At 38.6% G+C, this 22,141-nt stretch overlaps 1 pseudogene; it reads left to right on the top strand.

Moving 5' to 3' along the window:
• Positions 1 to 1,164: 1,164 nt before the first annotated feature.
• LOC148725173 (uncharacterized) lies at positions 1,165 to 2,288 on the top strand (annotated as a pseudogene).
• Positions 2,289 to 22,141: the final 19,853 nt, after the last annotated feature.

The following is a 22,141-nucleotide window of genomic DNA, read 5'->3' as shown; positions in this document are numbered from 1 at the left end:
TGAATGCACAGGTTCATTATCACTATTAGGAGTCCTTATATGTAATAAACTTAGTTTTGGTGCACACATTCAAGAAGTCTGTAAGAAAGCAAACTGCAAAATTGGTGTCCTGTTGAGGATGAAGAGTCCAGTTCCCGAAAAGACGAAGTTACATCGTTTAGAGCGGTAATAGTCCCAAAGCTAAACTATTACTCACTTGTTTGGCTATTCCTTAGAGCATCTGATCGGCGGAAATTGGAGATGATACAGGAAAAAAGACTGAGAGCAGTTTTCAAGGACAGTGCATCAACATACGAACATCTGTTAATGAAAGCAGGATTACCTACATTACGTAATAGAAGACTGCATGACCTGATGGTCTTAATGTTCAACCTACAAAGTACATCGCTGAATTATTCCAAACAATGGAAACTAATTACAATTTATTTTTTTACGTACACCAGACCTTGTTATAACGAGATATAATACAGTAACCTATGAGAAGGATACTATCGGACATTTAAGGCCTTATGTATGGTGCAAAGTACTGGGAAATGCAAGGACACAATGTGACTCGAACAGAATTGAGAAATTGAGAATTGAACAAATTGAGAAAATGGACCTAGAAAGTTTTTTGCTTGAGAAATGTGGACCTGGCTGTTTTCTATGTGATTCTTAAATTCTACCTTGTCATCAGTCTACGTCACTACGGAGCCACATGAGATGCGCATGCGCATTACTGATCAGTGCTTTGCCTTTTGCTGCGAAGTACACGTTCGTGAGTGTTTCCTGTAAAAAATCACTTAAATCTTTAACATCACCAGGGCCGTAGCCAGACTTCAGAACAAGACGAGGCAAGTTTCGGGTCTGGCATGCCTCCCCCAGAAAATTTTGAAATCTAGAGGCTCAGAAATGCTCTTTCAAGCATTTTCCGTGGCACTTTTCTTTAGAAAGGTCAATCTTGGGCAAGTGTGGAAGTTCACTTTTTTATTGCCGAGCGATACTCGTGCAAAAAAAGGAAAAGGCCAAAATCAAGACGAGGCAATTGCCTCGTCTTTCCTCATGGTGGCTACGGCCCTGATCACCGCTTTATCGGTAGAGTGACACTCGGAAGGGAAGGGAAGTTCACAATTTTCGGTGACTTGCCGACCTTTTTCCACAAATTGGACGATTTTCGTTTCCAAAATGAATAGCGAAGAGGCAACACCACCGGTCCATGGTGCGGGAGTCTCTGGCAACGCTTACAGCGGGGAATACCCGGGAACTGCCATCAGTAACAACGACCTTGCTTTGTCCCTGGATAATATAAACGAAAATATGGGCAAAATGGCCAGCCTTCTGGCTAAATTGTGTGAACAACCTAATACAGGCGTAGGCCCACCGGGCTGAAAACGAAAGTCTACATCCGACGTCTCGGATATCTCGGACTCTGAATCAGATGATAACACTCTCAAGACAGGCAAACGAAGGCGTTGCGATAACCACACGAACGACGACATCAGTCTGCACGCTAGCGACGACCTAGACGATGCAGGCGACATCCAAATGCTCACCGAGCGTCCTAAGACCACCGGTCTGAAAGAGCGGGAAATCCCCGCAAAGGAGACAAAACTCCTTCGAGATTTTGCGAACAGTTTTGACGAGGATGACACCACCAGCGAGAAAATCCAACAAGAGTTGGCCGATATTGCTGCAAAACGCTGGGACAAGAAACTGTTGACCGATAAAATTAAAAGTTTGGTAGACAAATACAAACAGCCCCAAACTGTTCTGACATAAAGACTATAAAGGTCAACCCCGAAATCTGAAGTCAGATGAGTACTAAGAAAAGGAAAACAGATTTCAAGATATCAAACATACAACAAACTATCCGCAAAATCACATTTCCAACCTTGCAAACAACAAACGTGTTGATTCACACATCTACCCCAGATAACAAAATAATAGCACAACAAGTGGATGGCATTGCAATGTTGGGGCACTTAAAAATGCAATTAGCCCAGTTGCGAAGAGATGAAATTAAGCCTTCATTGAAAGCTGAGTACCCTACCATTTGCTCTGCGGAAGTGCCAATTAGTAGCCAATATCTTTTTGGGGATGAACTGGCAAAACAACTGCGAGCTGCTAAAGAAGCCAGCAAAATCAGCCATTCCTTTGCAACCACATTTAAGAGAGGACCCTATAGAGGGAGAGAGCACAACTCACACCAAAATGACCGCTACTTTAAAGGCCCCAAAAATGATTTTTTGTGGAAAGGCCAACAGCGGCCTTTCAAAAGGAAAAAACCACTGAACAGCAATAAGAAATAATGGCACAGCTGCTTCAAATAAAATCTATGGTAAGTGGGTTTACAAGTTTTCTACCCCGCTTATTGAATTATTTACAAAATTTATGTGCTACTTTTAAGGCTGGACAGGTGGCTGCACACTTTGCAGCATGGAGAACACTAACTAATGACAAAGTACTACTGTCTATTATTTTAGGAGCAAGTATTGATTGTACCGCTACTCCCGTTCAATATAGATTGCCTAATCAAACCTTTTCAGAGCAAGAACACCCCGTTGTTAGTCAGAAAGTGCAGAAATTGCTTGACAAAGGGGTCATCACGAAGGTGTCACCAAGGACTGGGAAAATATTGTCTAGTATCTTTCTTCGCCCCAAAAAGGATGGGTCAAACCGACTTATGCTCAACCTTAAAAAGTTTAATGAGTCATTAAGTCACTACCATTTTAAGATGGATTCACTTTCCACTATAACTAAATTTGTAACCAAAAACTGTTTTATGGCTTCTTTTAACATGAAGGATGCTTACTACTCCATCCCCATCACTGGATGAAATAATGGATTTGACCACATTTGGCTCTTGGTGAAATGTGAGACAAATCTGATGTTACATTTTCCCATATAAAACAAGGTAATTGCTGATCTGTTTCTAAGAAACAAACTGAAATTGCTCAATGTTTGCCTGTTTATCAACATAACAGACTGCAAACCTTTAGCATTCAAATTGCCATTGTCAGGAAATCACACTTCAATAGTAGTCATGTGAAATATGACTTTTTTAGTTAAATTCCCCGTTTGCCAATATGAAATGAGACTGTTGCTACTTTCATGCAGAAAACTGTCAATCAATATTGGAACATTGCACCACAACGTTGATAAGTTCCCATAAAAAAATTACCAGCAGTTTGACTGTAATTTGTAGGATTAGCTGTGTTCGTGATGTGATCAAAGACTAATTGTCTTTGATCATCATCACTTGACTCTGATGATGACTTCCGCACAGGTTGTCGAAACGTCAGTCACTACCACCGACAACAGTCCTTCTCAGGACTACACTCACCCGGACGATCAGACTACACCTTCACATGTTACCACCGGGTTCAAACCATTTACTGCAAAGACTAATTGTTAAGTTGCGACGATGTTCGGTACTTTTAATGCCTTATAAAAAAAGAACCCACTGTATTGAAACTGATAGGGCAGGCAGTGCCTGAGTAGGGGTTTTTTGGAAGTAAGTCCTCTTTATGAATCATTACTCACTAAGTACAGTTCATGTGAAAATGTTTTGTTGAGAGCGTCCAGATGGCAGGAGTGTTGTAAAGTTTTAAAATCAATGATCTTATATTTAAACTTACCCTGTAGCTTTTCGCCACTATTGAGGTTATATTCTGTATCACATATATGGTATATATATATAAGTGTACAGGGGCTGATTAAATATATTTAATTTATTAAATGTTTATTTTATTTAACAGAAATGGTTTTTGTTTGTACAGATCTAGAAAAGTAGAAATGTTAAATAAATTTTTCATTTACTATACATTTATGTGTGTTGATTTTAGTCAGGACTGTGGGTGTGAGATGATTGGACACTGAAACAATGAAATTTCTGATATTGTATTAAATGCAATGTATTATTGGGTACTAGCAGCCCTAATACTGAAATAACATGTTGAAAAAGCAATTTTGTGCAAATTGACAACAGGGTCAATGGAGGGGAAGAGAATTTTGGATTATTCCATGACAAAGATGATATTTGCTCTACATTTGTCCTGAATTTGTTCTTACAAATGTTATCTTTAACGTGTTTGTCCTTGTTTAGAGCAGGACAAATCACGATATTTAACTCAGCTTTACACCACATTTGTCCATATTTACACCAAAAGCAAATGCACGGTTATCCTATTTATCTTCGGGACAAATGTCATATCTGTCTTCAAGTCAAATACTGACAAATGTGACAAACATGACATTTGAGCCACATTTTGTACTGCATTTGTCTGACGTCACATCTGTCTTTTTGCCCAGTGCATTAAGCCTTCAGATAGAAAGCTCTTACGCTTTATGTGGGAAGGAACTATATATGAATTTACCTGCCTTTCCAATGGGTTGTCATGTGCCCCCAGGATTTTTACGAAAATCCTTAAGCCTCCTCTATCTACTTTGCACAAGCAGGAGCACATTGCTGTGGCACATCTCGATGACCTTTACTTGCAAGGGCAAACTTATGAGGAGTGTGTCCAAAATGTTGTAGACACCATTGTTTTGTTTGACAATTTAGGCTTGGTTGTGCATCCGGAGAAATCCATTCTCATACCCACACAGGTCCTCACCACCCTTGGATTTGCAACAAACTCGGTTACAATGACAATACAACTGACCAGGGAGAAAGCTATCGGGTTACAGAGATCCTGTACTGAGCTACTACAATGTTCATCTCCATCTATTAGAGAGGTAGCCAGGGTCATTGGGAAAATAGTTTCCAGTTTCCCTGGGGTCATGTACGGACCTCTTTACTACCGACACCTGAAAAAAGATAAATCTATAGCCCTAAAGAGGACAAAGGGTAATTTTGATGCAACTATGACTTTATCGAACCATGCTAATTCCGAATTGCAATGGATACAAAATGTGGAAAATGAGTACAATGTACTACATCATCCACAACCGCATCAACAAATTACTACAGATGCTTCCCTTCAGGGATGGGGGAGGCTTAATCGTCAGGGGTATCCTCAGGAGGAAACTGGTCCCATTCAGAGTCTAAGCACCATATCAACTATCTGGAAATGTTGGCTGTTCTCTTAGGTCTTCAGACTTTCGCTAAAAACAACAACACACACTAAGAATAATGTGTGATAACACTACAGCAGTAAATGTTATTAACCATATGGGAACAAGTCACTTATATCCTTGTAATTCTGTAGCTAAAAAGATCTGGGAATGGTGTATAGCACGAAAGATATGGCTTAGGGCAGCACATATACCTGGTCATCAAAATGTTATTGCAGATTTTGAATCCAGAAGAAACCAGAGAGAATCTGAGTGGAAGCTTGACAAACTGTCACTTTTTAATGCCCTGGAGAGACTAGATTTCAAAACTGAAATTGACTTGTTTACCTCTCGTTTAAACCATCAATGTTCCAATTATGTGTCTTACAAACCAGACCCATTGATGCATTTAGCTTAGACTGGTCTAATCTTAATTTGTATGCTTTTCCTCCCTTTAGTGTTATTCCAACAGTGTTAAAAAATTGAGAAGCGAGGCAGCACAGGGGGTTGTTGTGCTGCCGGATTGGCCAACACAAGCATGGTATCCGGTAGCCTTCCAACAACTCAAACAAAAACCAATATATCTGAAAGCCAGGAAAGACCTTCTTCAGCTTCTTGGTGCAAGAGAGTTGTCTTTTGCAGTTGTCGCACGGTTTACAGTCCCTTAGCTCCAGGCTCCAGATGACCATTTTGTTAGCGAGGGCTCCTGGGACGGTAAACATGTATGACAGAGCCTTTAGGAAATGGAAGGAATTCGCCTTGCGCAAGCAGGAGCTGACGTATTTCCCTGCTAATCCTGTGCACGTTGCTCTTCTAGAATCCACCAGATTGAGTGCCTCTGTTGATACTGCTTTTTATAGTATCAAGTGGGCTCACGAGTCAGCGGGTTTTGTATCTCCAACGGATAACCCTTTAGTTAACAGGGTGCGGGATGCCGCCAAGAGAATTTTAGGCACTAAAAGGGGTAATAGAAAAGAACCTCTTTCCATTGAAATTCTCAAGGATATAATCGACGGTTCTGATTTGTCCAATACCCTTCAACTTAGAAATGTATGTGTTTATGTGCTTTGTTATGCAGGATTTTTTAGGTCGGAGGAAGTCACAAGAATAAGAAGAAATCATATTATGTTTCTTGAAGACCACATAATAATTAAGGTTGAGAAGAGTAAAACTGATCAGCTTAGGCAAGGAGATGAAGTTGTTATCGCGAGTTCAGGGGGCAACGCTTGTCCAGTTTCCATTCTTCAACAGTATTTGAGTAGGTTGAACATTGATCCTCATTCGGATGAGTTAATTTTCAGGCAGTTGGTCAAGACCTTTTTAGAGGCATGGGCGATGGAAGAGTGTTTCAGCCAAGGACGGCTATGTTAAACATGATATTGCATCTAGAATTTCAGTCTCTAAATCCTTAGGCTTTTAGCTCCTAGGCAACTGTCTACTTCTTCAAGCCCTTTCTTTGGTTTCTATGCGTTTCTTCATCATTGTATGCCGGTGCTCGGCCGAAACATGCAAAATAAACCTATATTAGTGACTGTTGAGTAGCGTAGCTGAAATATGGAATTTCTGGCGTTTGAGTGCCAACCAATAAGCTGGAAATTAAATATTTCTGCGGCACAAGAGCAACAGGACAAGGGCTTGGGCCCTTGAGTATAGATGCATTATGGGTATGGTGATACGAGTATTAAAGCTTGTGATTGCACGTGGGCAATCATTCTAGGCCGACACCTTCTCAGCTATTGCTAAGTTTATTTCTTTAGTATAGTAATTAAATCAGTATGTGCGACATTTGACAGCATTTCCAAATAATGTTTTGGCTAAAAGGCAAGTGATTTGAAAGAAAACTTAAGCAAAACCATGAATTCAAACTTGCGGGGCATCACGGGTAAGTTCCAAGGTAGCGTAGTGTCTGAAAGTTCTTTCGATTCTTAATCTTGCCGTTTTATGAAGCTTTAAAAAAGACAGTTAATAAACAAAGAAAACAAAAATAGAGACTTGAAGGCAGAATTTTCAATGCTCGTCAGCGAAGACACTTGTAAACAAACAGGTGGCGGTCGATTATTATCAAGATTCCAACCAAACTTGATTGCTATGAACAGACTAAACTTAACGGCCTGCTCCCGGTTGACTTGTTAGCTCAACTGGTAGAGCGCTGCACTAGTATCGCAGAGGTCAGTGGTTCGAGTCCCGTACAGGCCTGATTATTTTTTTTTCAGGTGTGATTTTCGCTATTGCATAAATAGCGCTATCTACTGCGAGGATCGTGCATCATACGTATCTAATACCGCAGTTCAAAATATATGAACTTCATATATTCATTGTATCTCATTTATCACTTTCACGGGTTTATTACGAATCAACTTAACGGCCTGCTCCCATTTGGCTTGTTAGCTCAACTGGTAGAGCGCTGCACTAGTATCGCAGAGGTCAGTGGTTCGAGTCCGGTACAGGCCTGATTTTTTTCAGGTCTGATTTTCGCTATTGCATAAATAGCGCTATCTACTGCGAGGATCGTGCATCATACGTATCTAATACCGCAGTTCAAAATATATGAGCTTCATATATTCATTTTATCTCAAATCAAATTCAGTTAGTCCTGAATTGACTCGTATCAAATCGACTTTCAGTTTCTTTTGAAACCCCCCAACTTCGCTACGACTTTGCGGTTGATTAAAACTCGATCACTTTCTGCCTAGGTTACCATGATCTTAGCAATTACGCAATAAGACCGCTCCATCCGAAATCAAGGTGACTTACCGAGCCGGCCTGCACACCCGTGATGCAGATCTTTCAAATAGTACCGATTGAGAATTTTGATGGACACCAATACCTACCAAACTATGTGAGGGTGTAATCAATATTCCAACAAAACTTGATGCTTTTCTCTTAACACTCTCGTGACTGCCAATCGTGCCGCGGAGGAGGAGAAAGAAATGCGCGATGACGAATGTTCCGAGGCATGAGGGTATAGCTATTGAGATATAGTTGAGACAATTATAAAATCGTTGTCACCCCATGTGAATGAGTCCTCTTATTCAGGCTCATTCAAGAGCTTTATATACTTTGATTTTTCAAATATTTCATCAATTCATCAATAATTGTATCCTTTTTGAACTTGAGAGAGTGCTTGAAGATTGAATAATAAACAATTCTACTTGAAACGTACAATGCTTTATGTTTTTAAACAATTTCGACTCATTATCTGTTAGAACGGTCGTTTCTAAATATCTAAGACAGCGGAAGCAACACGGTGGATCCACCATGGCTTGCGGATATTAATTATGATACGTTGTCTTTTTAGCTATGGCATCTAACTTAACTATTGGCTGTGAACCTGTTATTATTTTATTCTTCCATTTGGTTAGAATTTTGCGAGAAAAGACATGAGACAAAAATCTTTCAGAATTTTACGCTTACACTTGAGTACATTTTAGCGTTGCCATGGAAAAAAATCGTTAAAACTTAAGTTTAAAAACTTATCTGGAAGAGACCTGTATCATTTTTATATATAAAACACACTTAAAGAACGGTTAACGCGCTGTGTTATCGTTTGTTTTCTGTCTATTCTGTAGAGAGCAATGACGTCACTTGCTCACGTGATATTCCCAGTTCAGCTACTCATTGGACACTGCTAGATATCAAGCTAGAGTAATTGTAGTTTTCAAAAATGTATGATAGCATTTGTCCCCCTGAGTGGTACTGAAAGGCTATTTTTTGGGGCCCTGGCCTGTGGACAAATTACAGATGTTGAGGCCGAAATAGATTAAATTTTAGATGGAGCGCTAATTCTCAACACACCCTTCAGCAATCGGACTAGATCACCTGTTCCAGGCACCACCATTCCTTCGGCGTTGGATGAAGGAGAGGGTCACAAAGATGCCGTGCATTCTAGAAAAGTTATCCAGCCATACTAAAGGAAAAACGCGCAAGCCTTATCGCAGGATTAGTAAGGCATTTTTGAGAACAATTTTCTAGTTGAAATTTAAAAACGATCTCTGGCTAAAATTATCAAAAACTACGAGCTTTCGACTGCCCGAACTGCAGTCTTCGACGGGTAAAATGAATGCTAAGAAAGCGATGACAGAATTTAAAGACATGAACTGGCGAAATGATGAGAATGTAGATATTTGTTAAAAAGAATGTTGTATTGTCCAGGTAACGGGCAAGAATTGTTTTCTGCGTTAGATGTCACTCTGGTATGCCACGCTTATAATGTTTTTGTGGTTCTACAAGTGCCTTTGTCAATAATTGACACGTTTTCAAAATCAATGGCGTGGTTCTTGGACCAGGCATGATTAGCAATTCTAGAACTTTTGGCCGCAGTTTTGATATTTCTCAAATGTTTTTTTTTCAGGTATTAAAAGTTCTACTGGTTTCCCCAAAATAACACCACGAAGAATTTGCACAGGGAATTTTATACACGACGTTGGTCTGCCAGAAAAACATTAGAAGCGTGATAATACCTAATTAGATTACGTCGTAACGTAATTGATGATGTTGCGATTTTCACAAAGTTCACCCTAGTCTTTCCGTGCGGATATGAAAAGCCCCAAAGTAATTTTTATATTGGGGCAACTGATAATTGAAAATTTGCTACAAAATGCGATATTTGGATTTTGAAATATTGGTGATTTTTAAAGGCGCTCCGTGAGCTCAAAATGAAATGAAATGGGCTAACCGAGAAATTAAAAGACATGACAAGTTTTACTTACCTAGGTGGCATTCTTGACAAACACGGTGGGACGGATACCGATGTAAAAGTGAGAATTGGCAGAGTAAGAGCAGCCTTCCTCTAAATGGAGAACATTTGGGCGTAGCCTAACCTGAAGATCACCATCAAAATCAGGATCTTCAGTGACACTATAGTCAACCCTTTCTTGCTGTAGATTGCGTTGAAATCTGTAAGAAAACAGTAAAATCCAGCTGAAGCGCAATGTTTTCAGTGACATTTGGCCAAATAATTAAAACCGTAAGAACGCGCTAGTTTTGTACTTTTAGCAAATTTAGCTGTTTTCCAGCTAAAACGCTGCAAACAAGCCAAAACGAAATGTTTTTAGTGGAATCAGTATAAAATCTGCAAGACAACACCGACTCAGGTGGAAACACAAAGTTTTCAACGAAATTCAGCTGAAAGGTGCAAAAATGGCTCATTTTGGTCACAACACGCTCTAATAGGGCTCAAAAACACGGTTTTGCAAAAAGTATGTGCAAAAGAGCAGAAACGCACCTTTTTTTATTATCACATTGCGTTGATATCCACAAGAAAACACGAAATCCAGGTGAAATGCAATGTTGTCAGGAAAATTTGGCCAAAAAGTGAAAAGCGCTACGGTTCACCTTAAACAAGCTCAAATCGGGCTCAAAAACACGGTTTTGCAAAAGGTATCTTGAAACAGGTGAAAACGCATTTTTTTAAAAGATAGAATTTGCAGAGCTCCAGTAAATGTATTTCTAGCCCTTCACTTTATTAAAAGTTCCCAGCACTGGCTGTCGAAGAGGTTATCTAGGGGAGTATCGGACCACTCTGTGTTGGAGAGGAAACGGGGGGGGGGGGGGGCACTGCTCCAACAAATTTGCCCAACGTGTCACCCTTCACTGATAAGCGTAGAAAATTAAAAAGTCACTTTCAACCCAGGGTAAACCTGTTATTTCTTACTTGTCTTTCGACCATTCGCATTTCGTTATTGATACATGGCGTCCTTTTGAGAGTTTTCTGTTACCTAATTCGATAACCTCTGCTGTAACTGCATATAATGTCACTGTCTCATACATGATCTTGGCAACTCTGGCTACTGAAGTACGAAATTTATCTTGCACCTGTTTTTTCCCGCTGCGAAAGTTTGATTTAAACGGAGACAAGCTAGAACAAGATAATTTTTCAAACTTGAGGATTAAGAGAGAGTTAGGATTCAATAATGAAGATGTTTATAGAAACCTAGAAAAGTAACTGGATCTCATTTGTAAAAGTAAATTACAGAAATTAATTACAAACATCAGTCAAGTTTTCTCGTTAGTTTTAAAGTTGAGTTGATGTTGTTATTGGCCTCAAAGGGGTTGTAAATGGTATCTCATGTCAGCCTGTGGATGAATTTCCTGGAAGGCGGAATTGCAGCAACATTGTAACATGAAACACAGCAATAAACTTTATTGATCTGAAAAAAGTATTCATTTGACCATCTACTAAGACCTTCACCGGTTCGCTAAAACAAAATGTTAACATGAAAGCTTATGAAAAGACTTGAATATTTGTTGAAATTGGATAACTCGTGTAACAACTCAGGTTATACATTAAATGCACAGCTCTGTTTACCATTTTTCTACTTATGCTGTAACAAGCTGGCAAATCTTTGTAATATATATTTCAACCCAACCATTTTCTACACGTTATATTGGAAAAATGTATTTGTAGTGAAGTAGCTGAGGCAAATCAAAGGTACAAAAATAACGCTATAAAAGCTAACGCAACTAAACACCAAGCGCTTATTTTGGGAAAAACTGATCACAATTTCTCTTTCCCAACTAAAAATTCTCTAGATATTTTTGGTATGAATACTGATAACAGGCTCTCCTTCGACAAACATGTATCGACCATACGTAAAAATATTAACAATCAATTTAAAGTTATGCAAAGATTCCGAAAACTCATCGCCAGAGACACTCTATTAAAGCTGTAGAAGGCCTTCATCTTGCTGCATTTTTATTACTGCTCCTCTGTGTGGCACTTTTGCGGCACCCTCAATTCTGGTAAAGTGGAGGCCTTAAACAGGCGGATTTCAAGGTTTCTTTTACAAGATTATGATCCTCGTATAACACGTTACTGGATAAGGTCAACTTAAAATATCTTTAAGTCAGACGCCTACAGAATTTTCTAATCATATTGTACAGGAGTTTATTTTTTACTAACTATCCAGGATATTTAACTGATATGTTTACGTTTAGATCTACTTGAACTTGAACTTTATTTTTATTTAGACACGGTAAATCTATCAGATAAAAAAAATATTATTACAATCTATTATTACAATTACAATCTACTTTAATCTATGTAAACAGGATCTAAAATTTAAAAGTGCATTAGAAAAAATTAAGAAATTCTGCTTTACAAAGATGCCGTGTGCGTTTTGTCGTTTCAGACGAGGAAATTGCGACAACCATTTCGAAAAGATTGAAGTGATTTTGCTTGCCGCAATTCAGGGGACAAGCTATTCCAGATAACCGCACCGCGCTTGTGTCATAACTGGAGAAGGTCAGAATACGGGCAGCCTGGTTTTGCAACTTTTGGAGCTTATTCGAAAGACCCTTGTTACAATGCCCCCAGACCTCGCTGCAGTAATTGAAGTACGGTTGAACTAAGACATTGAAAACGGACTCAAGCGTGGCTCGATTAACAAAAGGCCTACGTTTAATTGCTCCAATGCCCGATGCGATTTTCTTGGCTATTTTTTCAATGTGCATATTCCATGAAAGGTGTTCGTCTATGTGCACACCCAGAGATTTAACTGAGCTAACTTATTTAATTATGTCACCACCTAGGATTAGTTTAGGGGAAGTATCGTGGGTACCTATCCTTTGCCGCGATCCAATTAACATGAATTCAGTTTTAGATGAATTTAGAGTCAATTTGTTTGCAGTGAGCCATGTGTTAACATTGGATAGGTCGTGCATTTCTATGTTGTTACTGGCAAAGGTCAGGTGAGTATCGTCGGCATACATACGTGCAACTGAATTACACAGGCAATTAGGAAGATCATTTATGTATAGAACAAAAAGCAAGGGTCCTAGAATTGTTCCTTGCGGAATTCCACAAGTGAGAACTTGACTAATTGAGAGCGAACCATTTACGAAACATTGTTGATTGCGATTATCTAGGTATGACCTAAACCGCGGATACCATATTCGAATAATTTAGACATAAGAATTGTATGGTCAACGGTATCAAAAGCCTTTTTTAGGTCGAGAAAAACAACTGCATTTATACTGCCTTTATCAATGTTGAAGGCGCAATTGTTTGTGGCCTACGTCCTATCACTTACGTGGTAATTACATCCTGTCCCTTCCAAAACCTAAAACTACAACATATGGCCTTCACTCTTTCTCTTACTTAGCTGCTAACTTATGGAACTCTCTCCCGGACACCTTTAGAACTTCCAATTCTCCAGACCTTCGTCATACTTCAGTATGAATCCTTTGTGTAACTATACTGAATTTAATAGTATAATAATATTCAAATAATGTTAATATGTAAATATTTATCATCATTAATGTATTATTATTCATTTATTCTAGTTTAGCTTATTCCTTTTACTTCATTTTAATCACTCGAAGATATTAGCTTACAGCTACTCTTAAATTCGAGGTAAATAAAGTTTCTTTACGTATGTATGTAGGTATGTATGTATGTACGTACGTGTCCCCCTAAACATTAAAGGGAGAAGGCAGGAAAAACATGGATTAAAAGAGGAGGGTGCCCATTAAACTCAGTTCTAATTGTGGATGGATCCTTGCTTCTCCAGATTCCCAACCTTTAAAATTCACTCAATTAGTGACCAATTTCTTACATGTAAATCAATGTTTAGTCTGGATATCAGCATTTGTAAGAACACCAAGCACTACTGAGCGCTTGAGCCTGAGTGCTCAATGCCATCCAAATAATGTTACATGTTGTAGTATCGGTAACGACAATGTTGCTATTTACATTAAAACTTTATGCAGGTCATCACACAGTTGTAGACGAAAAAAGTCATGTTACAGACTCCCCTGCTACAATTTTTGAGGGCTTAAGGAACAAGGTATAAAGCTGGAAGATGGGCATGGTGACTCCTTCGTATAAAAAATACGAGTTTTGTAAGATCAACTATAGGCCCGTAACTGTGCTCCCTTCTCTTAACAAAATTTTTGAAAGGCTTCTATTGGAGCAGATGTACGAATGCTACGATGGACTGTTATCAGATTTCATAAGCGCCTGTAGAAAGTTTCATAGCTGCGAGACTTCTTGTCTATGATTGACGGAGGACTGGAGGATGATGCGTGACATGGGGGAGCTCGTTGCGGTAGTTTCTGTGGATTTCTCCAAAGCGTTTGACGTCATTCAGTATCCACTCCTCCTTTCGAAACTAAGGGCCTATGGTATGGACGAAAACATTTGTGACCTAATTAGGAACTATCTCTCTGAAGGAACTCAGAGAGTTAAAGCTAGAGACACCTGTTCGACCTGGGAAAGCGTCAAGCGTGGGGTTCCGCAGAGGAGTGTGCAAGGTCCTATACTATTTAACATTTTTACTAACGATCTTTTCTTCCATGTCAAGAAGGCCAAGTTGAACGCTTATGCGAATGATCATCAGGTCTACTACTCCATCGTCAGCTCTAGAAGCATGCGTATCTCCTGATGTTGGGCGGCCAATCAGTGGTACCATGAAAATGGGATGTTAGTTAATGAGACCAAGCAGCAGGGTCTAGTCCTCAGTGATACGGAGTATGGTTTTTCCTTCCTGGTAAAGGACGTGTTAGACATTTTTGGAATGAAAATAGATAACCTGAATTTTTCTGAGCATATATCAACTGTATGTAAAAAAGATTAATAATCAATTTAATGTCAAGTTGCGCTATCGAAAACTCATACGCTGGAAATGTTAAGCGTATAATTGACTTCATTTTTATCATTTCTCTTCTGTCTGCCAATTATGTGGAGCACGCGATGCGGATAAGCTTGAAGCACTAAATAAATGTATACTTTGATCTATACTTAGAGATTACTTGTCTCTACACACCACTCTTCTTTCAAAAGTCAACTCTACGTCGTTGTGCAACAAGCGCGTTCAGAATTACCTCATACTGCTATATAAGAGTTTGTTTTTCACTCATTTTCCTGCTTATATGAAAAATATGTTTTCGCTCCGGTCCTCGTCCTATAATCTTCGTGGCAACTACAATATGCTCTTAACTCCTTTTCTTAATTTGCATGCGATCAGCTAAGCAGTGGAATACACTGCCGGACTTTTTTCGTTATCTCATTCTTTATGACTGAGCAGGTCATATGGAAGGTACATCCCTGTATAGAAACGGACCTTTTAATTATCTCAGTAAACTGTAATATTCAGAATATCAAACCAGGATGTAATTACTAATTGCTCAAGTTTCCCAGGTAGTCACCTTTGTTGCTGTCAAGTTTACTCCTTTTGGGTTGTCTTCTGCTGAACCATTCTGTTTGATGAGAAAATATCAAATGTTACTCACAAACTCAAATAATTGAGTGAATCAAAAGTCTCTTATAACCTGCTTCCTTTGACTGTGCTCCAGAAACAGCAATTGATGTTGAATAAAAAGGAATAAAGTTGTATGAAGGTGTTCCTTGCAGTAATAACCCTAGTTATCTAGTGGGTGGAAATAAGGCCTGAAAAAAGAATTCAGGCCCATCTGGGATTTGAACCTATGACGTCTGCTATACTGGTGCAGTGCTCCACCAACTGAGCTAACAAGCCAACTAGGTGCTGGCCAAAGTGATATAAATCAATGAATATACGAAAATGATGTATCTGAACTGCAGTTTCATGAAATACCAACCAACAGTAATGACCAGCTCCCAGTTGGCTTGTTAGCTCAGTTGGTAGAACACTGCACTGGTATCGCAAAGGTCATGGGCTCAAATCCTGTACAAGCCTGAATTTTTTTCCATGCCTTATTTCCAACTACTAGATAAGTAGGGTTATTACTGAGAGGAACACTTTCATACATTTCATGAAACCGCAGTACACATATATGATTTTCAGATATTCAAAATTAAGGAATAAAGTTATCACAACATTCTATTTTATGAGAAAAACATCTGTGAAGCTATGATTGCAATTACCTTTCGATGTAAGCAAACCGTATTGAAACATAAGATATGAATAAACTTCATCTGATTATCTCACCAAGTTTAAATGTATAATCCAAGATCTAAGAAACTTGCTTTTGAATGGGAAAAGCCTGTCTGTGTTTCTCCTGCCACTATCATTCTAATTGTCACAAATCAAGCTCAAAAAAACTTCAGCAGTAAGAATTATGAGATGTAAATAGTTCACCTCCTTATCTCTCACAGCTTAGAAATTAAACCGAAAGGCTACCAGCAACAGATTTTCCCACTGTAAGTGTTTCATGACATAAGATATTCATCATATCATTATTTCATAGATGTATTTGAAAGCAAGGGTTGATTTTAATCATTATGATATCAATCACTTCTTCACATAGTCAAATGGGTGAGAAAGATTGCAAATAAGTAAAACTGTATTATTCTCCAGTCAAAGTGCTCTTCTGTAGTATCAAATTCCAAAGTCATTGAAATAAAGTTCACTTCATAATTTAGGCTTTAAAAATAGAAATGTGTAATACCTCATTACAAGGATGAAGCAGCAATACCATTTAGAAATTTTCAAACAGGAAATGCCAAAAAACTTAAAGGTGGAATTTAATTAAAATAGAGCCGTTAAAATATGGCATATATTTTTAATGAGACGTTAATTATTGGCTTGCACACAGATGTATCAGGAGGCTTTTTCAAAAACCAGGGCAGTAACACACCTGTTCACGTGAGTTCACTTTGGAAAGAGAATCCTGCAACACTTCACTTTTATCTTCACACACGTGAATTAAAACAAAATTTAATTATTTTCAAGCACTTTAAGGAGTAAATTAAACTTTAAAGTTTTCATCAAAAGAAACCCTTTAAAACAAAATGGAGCAGGAGCATCTTACCTAAATTTAAATGCCTAGAATCGTACGAAAAATTTGAAATGTGCCTCATTTGTTGTGCAGATACGTATCACTTATTCAAATTGGGAGGATGTAACTCAATGAATTTAAGGGAAATATTCAAGCAGGCTACGGACATGGTTCTTGAATTGTAAACTGATTATGTGAAAACATTTTGCTGGAACTCAGCTTTATGTACTTGTGATGTTGATACCAATTTATCGTTCATGTTCACTTATGAAATTCCATGAGTGTAACTCAATGAATTCAACACAATATTACCGTTAGATTACGTAAACGGACTGATGTACTGTACGCAGATTATGTGAAAAAACTGTTCTCGAATTTGAAACTGTAAATAAAAACTGTTAGTTGCTCTTACCATGGTGTTAACCAGCATGCTCGTGAGCATATTGCAAGGACTCGCTCCGTTTTGATACGCGATCACAGCTCGGGCGCATCTTGAAGAATGTACTGAAAATCAGTTCCAAAGACTGATTATTCAGCTCCAAACGTCAGAAAAAAAGGCTCTATTCAAAATGGCTGCGCGCGGTTGAGACCTGAACCGAGTTCACGAAAACGAGGCTTAAGAGGCAGAGACTAAGTTTTGTTCGAAAGTTTGGGGTTGTGGAATTATTGTTGATCGTTTCATCGCGGGATAGCTTGATCTTACGTAGCTTGAATATATCTTGCCAAATGTTTTGTGTTAAAAATTGCGGTGAGTTTGGCAGAATATTTGAGTGAAGCAGACATTCCCGGTGCGTCTTTAGAGGGAAGAAACCAGTTAGACCTCAACAACGACGGCCTGAGGTTTTGGCTAAAATGCAAGGGACACAAATGCAAAGGGTTCAAAACAACCGGCCATAATAAACCTACAACTTCTCTAAAGGTGAATATCTTAAAGGGCCATGCTTAACCAGGATGCATTGCGTGAGCAGTGGTCTTCCTCAGTATTTTCTGTATTACAGAAAAGGGAAGCCTACCGTGTGTGTAATATTATTCGACTGAATCTTTACAATCTTGCTCGGTGAGAATCTAAACGGCGCTAGCCGTGGGTAAACTGTCGCGGGTAAACTGGCGTCATTGGGGAACTTTAGCATCACGTTTACGGCAAACGGCGAACCTGAGGAGGTCACATGACCACCGCTTTGCCGTCACGTTTGCAGTTTGCGGTTCCAGTTTCGACGGGAAGAAGGCGCTCCAGCCGTAAGTGACTTACGGGAAGGTTTCTTGGCCACTTAACGAAACAAGTTACGTTTGACACTTTTAGTAAGAATTTTCTACCATTTATGGATCCAAATGTGGTTTTTTCGTGATTAAAAAAACAATGTATTTTGCATGATCTAAATGGAAGAAAGCCGAGTGGCGAAAGAACTTGAAAACAAAATGGCGGCTCGAAGTTCCTAAACATGTGCATGCAAAGAAGCACAGTTATGGAGTTCTGTATCAATGTATGCCTTCTTCCATTTCTAGAAAATGCCTTTTAGATAGCCAAACACTTGCCAAGAGGTGATGCTGGCGACCGAAGTGGCCCAGCGAAGGCCAAAATGTCCCGCTGATTATAAGGAAATTCCAAGGGTACTTTCCCCTTTTTTTTCAGAAGACAAACAACCCGTCGTGCTCTCAGGGCGAGGTTGTAGAGAAAGGTTGAAAAACTTTATCTCAAAATACCTTGAAGAAGATAAAAAGGCTCTTAAAAGGTAGGCTTTTCCCGCCAAAAGACGTCAACGCCATGCTAAATTCAATTTTGGTGACGACGGAAAACGGGAAACCTCAAACCGCTAGCAGCCGTTTGCCGTTTGCAGTAAACGCGATACTAAAGGTCCCTATTGTTGATTTACTGCTACCTGATTGGTAGGCATGCGGTTCGGATCAAAGCAGCCGTTTGTGGGGAGGACACTTAAAACAGCTGCAAAATGCTGCGGGACCAGAAAAAAACCGCGTTAAGAAAACGAGCTATTCGAAATAATGTATAGATGTGAACGCACTAGTTTCATCCTGCTGAGGTTTAAAAATATCAATCTTTTATCCAGTCCTTTACATATTTAAAACTATTCTGCATGCGTTCCCTTCTCCCTACCCTCCTGATGTACTTTTGCTACACAGGCTACCTGTGGAGGGTGCCTTGATTGCAGAAACTTCAACCTGAGCCAGATTTCATTGAAACGTGTCAGTGTCGAAATTCGGGTTGTTAAAAAGATCTGAATCGTTAGAACTTTGTCCGCTCGTCGTTTTAAACTGTTTTCTACTTTTAATGGTATCATTCAGGCTTATTTTACATTGATCACCCGAGTCAAGCATTTCTGATTTAGCTCAAAGAAATGATAAGGCCGGAGATAATTTTCCTACCACAACCACCTGGGGTTTCCGCCGTCTGTCTGGAAATAGTTATAATTAGGGACATTCGTGGTCGACCTCCCTTCCTCTTGGGGTTCATGCAGGTTTGACTTAAAAAATTCATAAAAAACAAAATTGCTCTTTGTTTCTCGTAGTTTTTTGTGTGGATATAGTCCTAATCATTCCCCATTATTGTGCAGAGTTTCGAAGTTTTTCGCTTAAAAACCTCAAAGTGACTTGGGGAAGGGTGGTCGACATCACCTATAAATCAAAAAGAATTTGTTCAATCTCTTTCAAACTTTGTCAGCCGATAGCTTTAGTCATTCCCCATTGTGTGTATTGATTCCCCAGGATTCCGTTTGATTTTCAATTTTTTACGATTTTTTTGTGATTTAGGGTCAAGAGGGTCATGGTCGACCTCCCTTCCCTTGACCCTGTTGACTTAAAAAACTCACAAAAAAATTACGTTTTGATATCTGATTCTGAAATTTAGTGTACATAAAGTCCCAAGCCCTTTGATGTTTTACATCAAAGAATAAAGGAGATATACGCGCTCAAAGTCGATTAGGGAAGGGAGGTCGACTTCTTCGGGGAATCCAGGAAAAAATCAATTAATCTCGTTCAAACTCTGCATGCCAGTAGCCTTAGTCATTCCCTCTTCTGCGGCTTAATTTCCTTTGATTCGGTTAAATTCTGAATTTTTTACAATTTTTTTGAGATTTAGGGTTAACAGGGTCATGGTCGACCTCCCTTCTGACGCTGTTGACTTAAAAAACTCACAAAAAAATTAGGTTTTGATATCGGATTCTGAAATTTAGTATGCATAAAGTCCCAAGTCTAGTCTATTGTTGTGCAAAGTTTCAATGTTTTATATCAAAGAATAAAGGAGATATATACGTTCAAAGTTGATTAGGGAAGAGAGGTCGACTTCTTCGGGAAATCCAGGAAAAAATCAATTAATCTCGTTCAAACTCTGCATGCCAATAGCTTTAGTCATTCCCTCTTTTGCGGCCTAATTCTCTTTAATTCGGTTAAATTCTGAATTTTTTACAATTTTTTTGATATTTAGGGTTAACAGGGTCATGGTCGACCTCCCTTCTTTTGACCCTGTTGACTTAAAAAACTCACAAAAAAATTAAGTTTTGATATCTGATTCTGAAATTTAGTGTACATAAAGTTCCAAGCCTAGTCTATTGTTGTGCAGAGTTTCGATGTTTTATATTAAAGAATAAAGGAGATATACGCGCTCAAAGTTGATTAGAGAAGGGAGGTCGACCACATCGGGGAATCCAGGAAAAAATTAATCAATCTCTTTCAAACTCCGTCAGCCAATAGCCTTAGTCATTCCCTCTTGTGCGGTTCAACTCCCCATGATTCCCTCTATATTTTATTTTTCTGTGATATTCTTGATGATTGAGTACAGTAAGGGATAAACCATAAGACAATTGTTCCAAGTGTCATCATAACTCAACCTTGAAATTTAGACGAATTGATGAAACTGTAAAATCCTTAATCATAAGAGTTAAGAGCTGAAATTTACACACATTATTTTTTGTATCATGTACATTATTTGAACCAGGTTTCACGTCATTCAATTTAATTGTTGTTATTTTATAACTGTTTTTGTGGAATCCCCTCTCCATCCCGACTAGGGAGCGTAGGTCGACCACACAGATTCTAGACATTTCTCACGTCCCGTTTCATCAAACAACAACATCTTAAATACTGTTCGAAAGCTCTTTTCAAAAGAAACACCGTCATGTATTTAGAACTTGAAAACCCTTCAGTGCGCAGGCGCTAGAGAGCCAAAAAGGCTCGAAAGGGAAGGGAAATCGACCACATTTCTTTATAGTGCAAAAACAAAAAAAAAATGCTTAAAAATTAGAAATAATAGACTTGCCATGTTTATTCATTAGCTATGCTATGGTTTGGTGTAATCGGCGTCCAAAATGGTCGATTCGGGAATTTTTTAACGAATTTTGAAGTTTCCTGGGTCCAGTAAGTATGCATTGCAGACCTACCCCTTGGACTTTAAAAATTCTTAAAAAAATCAGTTTTTACTCGTTTTTGGTAAAACTTACACCCATCTCCATTTCATTTAAAGGCCTTATTGAAAAGATATTAAAAAATAAAATTAATTTTTTGACCCTTTTCGTCATTCTTAAGATATTGTAACTCTGTTGCATTTAAAGCTAATTACTTTATACTTACAGGTACAATGGCTTAAGCCTTATTCTATAAGTCTACCAAGTTTCAGGGGTAAATCATAAGGTCTTCCTAAGTTACGGTCGTTTAAAGGAGATTATGTCTTTTTCATCAACTTGCTGTTTTCACCTAAGCAACGTAGTTTTAAAAAATTATAAAAAATTCCAATATACTTGTTTTTGTTTCTGTTTTCAGTAAAGAATACATCTTAAATAGTTCTTTGGTCTTATACACTTTTTATTTAAATTAAGATAAATAAAATTTTTGCTAGGAGTGACTGAAGTCAAGCTTGATTGACAGGTGTCAATCAACGTCAAATTTTCAATTTAGGAACATTGACAGATAGTAAAGGTCCTGGTATATTATGTCTCAAAGTTCCAAATCATATTTGAAGTATTAGATAGAGCCAAAGTCCTAGTAAAGGTTGGGTTTTGCCCGTCTAACTTTGGATCATCGTAACTCTGTTGGATCTCGAAGAAATAAACTGATATTTGGAAAACCTACTACCTAACGCATTGTCCCATAGTGTGCAAACTTTCAGAGCCTAGTCATCCACCGTTAAAAAGTTGAGGTCATTTAAAGGAGTGCACCTTACTTAGTGTCCGCCATCTTGGATTTTTGGGCCAAGGGGTAGCATGGTCATTTTGGTGAAAATTTTAAATTACCCTCAAACTCTTGCTATAGGTTCATTGATCTCCAAAACGAGTCTCTAGTGCCTTAGAAGTGGTTCTGAAGCCTTAAGAGCAGTCATTCTCACATACACCCCTTAGCCCATCTTACATTTTCGACTTGTCAATCTTCCAACCCGCATAACTCTCTTGATTCGGTATTTAACTAC

Source organism: Stylophora pistillata, chromosome 8 (genome assembly GCF_964205215.1).
Source record: "Stylophora pistillata chromosome 8, jaStyPist1.2, whole genome shotgun sequence".
Taxonomy (NCBI): domain Eukaryota; kingdom Metazoa; phylum Cnidaria; class Anthozoa; order Scleractinia; family Pocilloporidae; genus Stylophora; species Stylophora pistillata.
Note: the sequence above shows the minus strand (reverse complement) of the source record. Positions and strands in the feature narration are given on the sequence as shown.